Here is a 10,742-nt window from a genome sequence, read left to right as displayed (position 1 = left end):
AGGGAATTTGACTTCACCTGCCACCTCCAGGGACAGCAGGAGTAGATTAGGACATGGCAGGCTGCTTCCTAGCTCCTCCCATTTCTGCCCCAGGATTCTTGAGTTGGCCAAGTCTATTCCAGCATATTCTCCAGCTTTCTTGTCTGCACTTTTCTGCAGCTGCTGTCCCCGTGCCCACCAGCTTTCTTTATGCTTGAAAATAATTCTTCACTGATGTTTTGGTGGGATTTAAAGGCTGGTGTGTAAGAAAACTAAAGGCATGAGAAATACAGCTGTGTTCTCTTTATGCAGAATCCCTCCCCAATACTCTCTCTTTTTGGGGACAGGGTCTACGCAAACTTGACTGGCCTGTAACTCCCTATATAGTCCAAAGTAAGGTGGCTTCAGGCAAGTGCTTTCGACTCCTGAGCCATCTCTCCAGCCCCTATGCTAATTTTGAGACAGGGTCTCACTGGGTTGTCTAACTTGTCTTAAGCTCTCTCCATAGCCCAAGGAGGCCTTGAACTTGCAATCCTCTTGCCTCAGTCTTTGTTATAAATAGGATTACAGACCTGTACCACAAGGCCTGGCTTCATATAATGCATTTTGAAGAGTGTCTGAAACAAAAAAAAAAAAAAAAAAAAAAAAAAAAAAAGGATTTGGTGTTTCATATCTGTAAGAGAAGTCGGACCCAAACAGATGCTGATTGCTAACCATGTGACCCTGGAAGTTGCTTAACCTACCTTGCTCTCTCTTTCCCTCTCTGTAATGATTAATTGTCTTATATCACAAAGTTGCCATGAATATTAAGTAAAATACACGAGGAATGCCTTGCACAGTGCCTGGGACATGGTATGGACTCAATTAATGGACACTATTATTGTGCCTTCCCAAGCAGACTTTGTGCCCACAAGTGAAGCGTTGCTAAGCTAGGAATTTTACTCCTCTGAACGCCAGCATGTACGGCATTAAATGAATTGTGGAGAGAGGGTGGCACAAAGCGACAATCAATAAATCTTAGTCCCCTCTGTCGCAGTTTTGTGTTGAGACCCAGGAGCGATAAGGAGGGGGAAAGGCAAACATCCATATGTTTGAACACCACACTGCAAACATTTGTGTTTGAACGCTATATGGATCTTCCTGGTCCATCTGTCACAGAGCCAATTAGGACAAGTCCTTAGCTGCAGAGATTTTACCCATCATATGACACCTTTGTGGAATCAGTTCTCTTTCTAGCTTTACACGGGTTCTAGAGAAGGAAGGCCCACAGGTCATGAGGTTTTGATGCAATCGCCATTTCCCACCAGGCCACCTCACCGTCTCTCTCTCTCTCTCTCTCTCTCTCTCTCTCTCTCTCTCTCTCCATGGGTTCTTCTTACTCTGTTGCTGAGGCTGCTCTTGGATCCTTTGGTTCAAGCACAGCTCTTGCCTCAGCGTCACACCTCTGAGGGTGACAGAGAAAGCTAACACGCTAGCTCGGATTTTTTCTGCGGTGCTTCATGCAGCATTGGACATATGGCTAATGCTGAAAAGATGAAGGTAGGTATTACAACCACTTACCCAAAGTTCCTAACTGTTAGGTTTATGGCATTTGAAAGAGATGCTGGGCTGGGCATTTGACTCAGAAGTAGGGTGCTTGCCTAACGTATGCTACAGTTTCCAGTAAGTGTACACACACACACACACACACACACACACACACAGAGTCAGTCAGTCAGTCAAGAATTAACAACTCTCTTTAGCCAATACCTGGGAGCTTGTCTTACCGTGTTTGTAACTCTGGCAGTACCTGGCATTATGGTTGGCACATAGTAGGTCCCCAGTATGCAGCTCTTGAATCACATTAAGTAAATTGAACATCCACTTAGACACTCAAAAGCTCTGTCACCAAATAGCCACCATTCCAAAAGTGACAGTCACTCATGAATCAAGCATGCCTGCAGACTTGGTAAGCCGAGATTTCTGCTTCCTGCATCGCAGGCACCTTAATACCCCATTCCATTCACCTGACCTTGGGGAAGAAAGGGCAGACTCAGGGGCACCTGCCTCAGCAGCGAAGAGAAGCTCTAGTGGAGGCAGCACAGGCTTCCACCCTGGCGCTAGCCCCACCTGTGAAGGTTGGTTGATGTCTCCCAGCGGTACAGTGCGTGACTACTCTCACATCCCATTGTGGAGAGACCAACATCTTCCCTCCGCTGCTCTTGTCTGGGACACTTGCCCTGTTTCCCTTTTCTTGAAGATGGAGGAATAGACAGTTGCATTTCACTTCAGTTCTTCCTACTTCTTCAGGTTTTTTTTTGTTTGTTTGTTTGTTTTTTGTTGTTGTTGTTGTTTTTGAGACAGGTCTCACTATGCAGCCCTGTTGTAGTAGACCAGGCTTGGCTCAAACTCACAGAGATTCTCCTGCCTCTACCTCCACCCTCATCCCTTGACCAGAAGTTTTTACAGAATGTATTCCCCACTGGCTAGGCTATGCTGGGTTCACTGTTACAGTCGCCCTTGTAGCAATCACCAATTCCTTGTATTTTTTTCTTTTTTGGCTGCTCAGGGTGGAACCCAAGGCTTTGTGTGTGCTAAACAAGAGCTCTACCGCTGAGCTCCATCTGCGGCCCTTTCATCATTTCTCACACCCCTCAGCTGCTTTCTAGGCTGTGAATTCCTGAAGACTCAGACAGTGTCTATTTCATTCATGCTGGTATCTCTAGAGCCCAGTTGTTCCTTGGCACACAACATTTTGGTGGACTGTTTGTTCAAGTGAGTGAAAAGAATGAGATAATCACCTACATAGGGACGGCAAGATGGCTTACTGGGTAAAGGCGAAACCACATAAACCTGACAGCTTGAGCTTAGTCCCAGAACCAGTGGTGGAGAGAACTGACCTCTGAAAGCTGTCTTTCTGACTGCTCGGTGTGTCGGCATGCGCCTTTAATCCCAGCACAAGGCCAATCTGGTCTATATAGACAGTCGCAAAGCAAGGCCGTGCACTTGCTCTCTCTGTCTGTCTCTCTCTCTCTCTCTCACACACACACACACACACACACTCTCTCTCTCTCTCTCTCACTAATAACAGTAGTAATATTCTGTAACTAATATTAAAAAATAAAAAATTGGAAAAGAAAAGAAACAATAGTAATATTTTAACATTTACAATGTTACTTTGTTGGCAACAAAATAGTGGGGTGAGTTTCCTCACCCCGAGAACAAACTGAGTTAGGCATTATGAATTGAACTCTGCATCTTGTTCTTTTATGTCCTTGGCCAAACCTTTTTTCTCTCATTTTTCCATTAGAAAAATGGGGCTGGAGAGATGGCTCAGCCGTTAAGAGCACTGTCTGCTCTTCCAGAGGTCCCAAGTTCAACTCCCGGCACCCACATGGTGGCTGACAACCACCTATAATGGGATCTGATGCCCTCCTCAGTCATGCAGGCACATATGCAGATAAAGTGCTCCTATGTATAAATAAATAAATCTTAAAAAGAAAAGAAAAGAAAAGAAAAATGAACGTCAGGCTAGGGAAATGACTCAGCAGTAAGAACACTGACTATTCTTCCAGAGGACCGGGGTTCAATTCCCAGCACCCATATGGCAACTCACAACTGTCTGTTACTCAAGTTCCAAGGGATTTAACACCCTCACAGACAAACATGCAGACAAAACACCAATGCACACAAAATAAAAATAAACAAATTATTAAAAAAAACAAAACACACAAACACACAGGAAAAATGAATGTCAGATATGCAGCCTGGCAGGAGACTCAACATGGTTCTTGTGAAGTGTGCCCTTTTCCACTTCCTCCCCCCGTCATGTTCATGCTCAGGGCTTCCTCGGATGGACCCTGTCCTTGTGCTCGTCCGATTTCTCAGCAGCTACAAGGTGACTCAGTCCATCTCCGTTCTGACCTGGCCAGCCTCTAGTTTATTACATCAGTTAACTGCTGCCCAGAGTCCAGCCTTGAAGTGCAAATGCTTCTACGTGTAACAAGGTAAAACTCACTAAACATCAAAATGCCTTTTAGGCAGGCGTGGTGGTCCATGCCTTCTAACAAGGCATCTGAGGCAGGAGGATTGCAAGTCTGAGGTTACCCTAAGGGGCTACATAGCAATATCAAAATCAGTCTGGAACGATCCTATCTTTGAAAGAGAATAAAAAGGGCAAGAAACGTATTTAGCACCTCTTAGCCTAACCTTCCACACAGTCCTGACAGCCAGGTAAGGCCACCCGACACGCCTCTCTGAAAGAAAGTGCTGACCCGTCGAATACCTCATTAATTTTATGAATACCCAGATCTTTTCTTTTTCCAAAGATTTATTTTTTTTATGTATACAGTATTCTGCCTGCATGTACACCTGCATGCCAGAAGAGGGCACCAGATCTCATTAGAGATGGTTATGAGCCACCACGTGGTTGCTGGGAATTGAACTGAGGATCTTTGGAAGAATAGGCGGTGCTCTTAACCTCTGAGCCATCTTTCCAGTTCCAGTACCCGTATCTTAACAAATACTGGCAACAGGGTACACTGTCTGAAATCAGTTCTGGTCCCGTCCTGCCCCCCCCCCCCCCCCCCCCCCGCCCCATTGCATCGTTGATGAGAGGCTGCTGCCCCTGGCTCTTTGCTGCTTATCAGCGTCGTCATCCGCGCGCGCCTGAGCACTAGGAAAAGACCGCAACACAAAGGACGGCTGCGAAGAATGCGCATCGCTTTTGTGCCACCGCCAAATGAAAAAGCGAGCATTGAGATCTGGCAAGACGGCTCCCCGGTTAACATGTTTGCCTTGCAAGTTTAATAATTTGATATCAGTCTCATGAATTCTTGTGAAGGTGAAATGAAAGAACAAACTTCCCAAAAGTTGTCTTCTGATCCTCACAAGTGTGCCACCATATGTAACACACACACACACACACACACACACACACAAACACACACGCACACTCATTGTCTTTATTTTGTTTATTTGTTTATTTGTTTATTCATTCATTCATTCATTCATTCATTCATTCATTCATTCATTCATTAGCCAGGCATGAAGTCTCATGCTTTTAATCCCAGCACCCAGGGAGGCAGAGGCAGGCCTGGTCTTTTCTCAAGATAGGGCTTCTCTGTGTAGCCTGGGCTATCCTGGACTCACTTTGTAGACCAGGCTGGCCTTGGTCAGGCTGACCGAGGGGTTGACCCGAGATCCGCCTGCTTCTACCTCCCTGAGTGCTGGGTTTACAGGCGTGCGCCACCAAGCCCAGCTTAAAATTTTTTAAATAATTTATTTACTTTTATTTCATGTACAATTGGTGTTTAGACTGCACGCATGTCTGTGTGTGTCAGCTCCTCTGGAATTGGTGTTATAGAGAGCTGTGAGCTGCCATGTGGGTCCTGGGAATTGAACCCAGCTGAATTGACCTCTGGAAGAGCAGTCAGTGTTCTTAACCATTGAGCCATCTCTCTATCCCCATTGAATGCCTTTTTATATTTTTTAAATTTTTGTTTTGTGTGTATGAATGCTTTACCTGCGTTATGTACAAGCAGTGATCTCAGAAACCAGAAAAAAGCTGTTGCATTCCCAAGAACCGGAATTACTGACGGTTATGAACCGACATCCTGGGTCCCCTGCAAGATCCCTGAGTCACTTTTCCTGCCCTATATATATGTATGGGTGTGTGTATATATATATATATATATATATATATATATATATATATTTTTTTTTTTTTTTTAAGAAAAATTGAGTTGAGATTCTGTATGACATCCCTATGCCAGCCCTCCCGGTGAAGTTCAAGATTCTTAAGCCTTAATCCTCATCACTTCCTTACTCACTGGGTTTCAGCCACCTACCTGCTCTGAAAGCTCCAGGGAAAACTCATTGCAGGGCTTAGTGGGGTACATCTTCAATCCCAGTACTTTGCGGGTTAGGCAGGCAGACCTCTGTGAAACCAGCCCTGTCTATGGAGTGAGTTCAAGGCCAGCCACAGTTAACCAAACCAACTCTCTCTACCCTAGACCTTAGGACACTGTAGCACATCTGCTCGGAGCAGTTTCTCCCATTTCTTCATCAGGCTAACCTCTACTCAACCTTTATGTCTTGGCTTTTCTCTTTCTTCTTTTCCTGTTTTGGTTTGTTTGTTTGTTTGTTTGTTTGTTTGAGACAGGGTCTCACTATGAAGTCCAGCATGGACTATCCAGGAACATGTATGTCGACCAGGCTGGCTTCAAACTCACTATCTGGCACTACAGGTGATTGCCATCATTACTGACGTGAACCTGTGGTTTAATTTCACTTCTTCAGGGGCGTCCCGTGGCTCGCTTAGAACGCGTTAGCTTTCTCTGTTGTATGCCATCTTCTCTGAAGCAGAGTGTCGTATATGGTCAGATCTGCCTTTCTTTTCTGTTTTGAGACAAAGGTTTCCACTGTATAGCTTAGGCTGATGAATTTCACAGGTTCTCATGTACCCTAGGCTGGCCAAGGATGCCCTTGAACCAATCCTCCTGCCTCCACCTCTCAGCTGTTGGATTACGGGCATGAGCTGCTATGGCTGACTCCTGTGGTGTTGGAAACTAAATGCTGGCTTTCAGGCATGCCGGGCAAGAGTTCTACCAAGCGAGCTAAAGCCCAGCCCTCCACCCTTTGTGGTGCTGAGGTTTGAACCTAAGGTTTTGTGCCTGCCAAGTAAGCAGCAGTCTACTGTTGAACTAAATCCTAGCCGAGGCCTTTCAACCCTCCTTCTACCTCTGGAGTCCTGGGATTACAGATAATCCACTCCACACAGATTGGCTTTTTTTGTTTGTTTGTTTGTTTGTTTGTTTGTGAGAGCCCAGAGTGGAACCAAACTAACCGTTCCTGTTTCAACCTCCCACAGAGGTGGGGGATTACAGGCAAGGACCCACACACCCAGATGAATTTTTATTAAACAAATTATTATTCTTTTATGTGTATGGGTGTTTTGCCTGTATGCATATCTGTAGACCAAGTGTGTGAATTTCTATTTTTAATACCGGCCAGCACTTTGAAAAATGCCTGGAAGACAGTGACTGCTTGGAGCCTGTCTGTTTGGAGACTGTGCTGTTCAACCTTTAGCTATCCTTGGTAACTATTTCTGTGGTAATCACCATTCCGACATCACCCATTTATCATCTGTGGGCTTCCTGCCAGGCTCCGTCTCAGTACTTCACGTAGATGACCTCATTAATCTCCTAAGACACCTGCAGGGTCAAGCAAAGTTCAGCAAGGTTGAGACACTTGCCTGAGGTCTCAAGGTATAAGTGGTAGAAACAGATGCTAAAGGTCTGATCTGCTGGGCTAAGGCACCACCTGTTTGTTTAGAATGGCGTTGGCGCTGCTCTGCCTGACGAAGACTGTTTATTTATTTATTCAGGTTTGTCCAGACAGGGTTTCTCTGTGTAGCTTTGACTGTCTTGGACTTGCTCTGTAGACCAGGCTGTTCTCCAACTCACAAAGATCCGCCTGCCTCTGCCTCCCCAACTGCTGAGATTACAGACGTGAGCCACCGTGCCCGGCTCTGACCACAACTCTTATCATGTGTTGGCGCGTCTCTGTGTGCCAGGCCCTGTGCTCTGCTGGCCCTGATTCCATCCTTACCACATCCCTGTGAAGGAGCTGCTGTTATCATACCTATTTTATGGATGTGGAAACTGAGGTATTACTCATGGGGGCTGGGGAACAAGTTCCAAACCCACTCTGATGTCACAGGCCCCACTTCTAGGAACCCCTAATTACAATTGTGGTTTGTGGGCAGACTGTAGGGTGATGGGTTGAGAGGGGAGGGGAATTGCCAGGAAACTTTCACCAATTAATCTAGAGTTTCACAGAGAACAGAGAACTCGGAAATCTTCCCCTGGTAGGCGGCCGGGGGTAGAATCTGTGAACCTGTTAGTGAGCAATGAGCCTGTAGGTGGCAGCAACATTAGCAGTCTTTAAATTAAGACCCCAACTGTGATCCCAGCTCTCAGGAGGCTGAGGCAGGGGAATAAGGAGCTCAAGGTGATCCTTGACTAAGTAGTGGGTTCCTAGCCAGCCTGGTTACCTGTTTGTCTGTCTTAAAAAAAAAAAAAAAAAAAAAAAAAAAAAAAAAAAAAAGCTTATGAACACAAATAATGATCAACTTTTCTATTCATAAATTCTGTTTTCCAAAAACAATATGGATTTTTTTTTTTTTTTTTTGAGGGGGAATGAAGACAGGTTTTCTCTATGTAGCCCTGGCTGTCCTGGAACTCATTTTATAGACCAGGCTGGCCTCGAACTCACAGAGATCCACCTGCTTCTGTCTTTCAAGTGCTGGGATTAAAGGTATGGGCCATCACCGCCTGGCCGTCTGCTTTTCTTTTCTTTCAAAGTAAATAAATAAGGGGGCTGGAGAAATGGCTCAGGGGTTAAGAGCACTGGCTGTTCTTCCAAAGGTCCTGTGTTCAATTCCCAGCAACCACAGGGTGACTCACAACCATTTGAAATGAGATCTGGTGCCCTCTTCTGGGGTGCAGGTGTACATGCAGGCAGAGTATTGAATAAATAATAAATGGATTTTAAAAAAAAAGCTTTAAAGCCTTGTGTTCAGTTCCACAGAAACAGGCCTACAACTGTAATCCCAGCAACCCCAGCATTAGGGAGGTGGAGGCAGAAGGATCAGAAGTTCAAGCTAATCTTCTTGCCATTTCTGACAAATGTTATTCAACTGTCCTCCCTAAATCTACAAGTGCAGATCAAAACATTTAAACCCGGTCAGAATAGCCCGACACAATAAAGCCTTATTACACAGGCCATTAGCTTCTCCAAGAAGCTAACGGAACGGGAAAGCCTTAAATAAAAGCTACTGACAGGGACAGGGAGATGGTTCAGCCGATAAAGTACCTGCCACGTTATGGCAGGATTGGAGCTTGGGTCACCAGCACTCACATGAAAGCAGGACAGCCATGGCAGCTGCCCTCAACCATAGCACTCCGGAGGCAGAAAGGAGGGATCCCAGGCAAGCTGGCTAGTCATGCTGGAACCCATGAGCTCCATGTGCACTGAGAGACTTTGCCTCAGTACGTAAGATAGGAGAGTAGTCAAGGAAGGAAGACCCCTGTCACCAGCTTCAGGCTCACATCCCTCCTCCACAAACACACATTTACACATAGTTAGGCATACACAGGAACACCACACAGCTTAGCACATATGCATAGTTAAAACAAATCTTATAAAAAGATATTGTCATGCAAACTTGGCTTCTTCCTGTCTTCCTCTCTAATTCTTCATCATGATCATCATTGTTATTATTATTTGGTTTTGGGAGACAGGGTTTCTCTGTGTAGCCCTGGCTGTCCTGGAACTCTCTCTATAGACCAGGCTGGACTAGAACTCACAGAGATCCGACTGCCTCTGCCTCCAGAGTGAATGGTGGGATTAGAGACGCGTGCCACCACTCATGGCTCTTCTATGTGTAATTCTAATAAAGGAACTATCTTTTTTTCTGAAATACAGTTTAAGTATGACAAGCCATGAATTTTTGCACTATATAAAATTTGCCTGAAGGACACTACCATCTACTGTCCACAGCTTCTGCATTTACGGAGTTGTTATGATTTCTGGACACACCTCTGTCTTCATGAGACACTGCTGCATGATAACATTCATGACCTGATGAAACAGCAATCTAAGAGGGAAGCACTTTTAATTTTTTAAAGATTTATTTATTTATTATTTATACAGTGTTCTGCCTGCATGTGTGCCAGCAGGCCAGAAGAGGGCACCAGATCTCATTATAGATGGTTGTGAGCCATCATGTGGCTGCTGGGAATTGAACTCAGGACATTTGGAAGAACAGCCAGTGCTCTTAACCTCTGAGCCATCTCTCCAGCCCAAGGAAAGTACTTTTTAAAAAGCACATTTATTTATTTATTGGAGTGCACATGTGGGTTACAGGGGGAACACAGAGGCTCAGAGGACTCAGTTCTTGCCTTCTAGCGTGTGGGTTCCGGAGAGCCAACTCCAGGTCATGAGGCTTGGTGATAAGATACTCTTTCGAGGTGAGCCATCTCTCCAGCCCAAGAGGGAAGTACTTTTAAAAATGAGATTTACTTATTTTTTATTATATGAGTGTTCTGCCTGTGTGTGTGTGTATGTGTTTGTGTGTGTGTGTGGGTGTCAACTGCCTTGCGGGTGCTGGGAACCTCAGCAAGAGCAACAAGAATTCTTACCCAGCCAGATAGGCGGTACACAACTTTAATCTCAGGAGGCAGACACAGGTGGATATCTGAGTTCGAGGCCAGCCTGGTCTACAGATTGAGTTCCAGGACAGCCACACGGAGGAACCCTATATCAAAAAACCAAAAGAAAATCTCTTAACAAATGAGACATCTCTCCAGCCCCAGCTCTTGCCTTATTAGTCTCTCCTGGTAGGTAACCTAATTATGGTTTTAATTTGCTTTTATTTTGCACCTTCCCTGTGTCACTTGCAAACTGTTTATCTCCCTTGGTACAAAGTGTATTCAAGCCTTTTGTAAAATTAGGGGTGTCACTGGGCAGTGGTGGCCCATGCTTTTGGTCCCAGTATTCAGGAGGCAGGGACAGGCCATTCTGGATCTCTGAGTTAAGTTCCAGGACATCAAAAAGAAAAAAAGAAGAAGAAGGAAAAGGTGTTGTTTATTTAATAGCAGCAGTGATTGAACCGTAAGCATCTTGAGTGCAGGACAAACATTCTGCCACTGACTGAGCTATATCACATATCCATGGCTTATCTTTAAATTAAGATTAGTGAGGTTTTTTTTTTTTTTTTT

This window comes from Psammomys obesus, unplaced genomic scaffold (genome assembly GCF_907164565.1).
Source record: "Psammomys obesus unplaced genomic scaffold, mPsaObe1.curated_primary_1811, whole genome shotgun sequence".
In the NCBI taxonomy this organism is placed as follows: domain Eukaryota; kingdom Metazoa; phylum Chordata; class Mammalia; order Rodentia; family Muridae; genus Psammomys; species Psammomys obesus.
Note: the sequence above shows the minus strand (reverse complement) of the source record.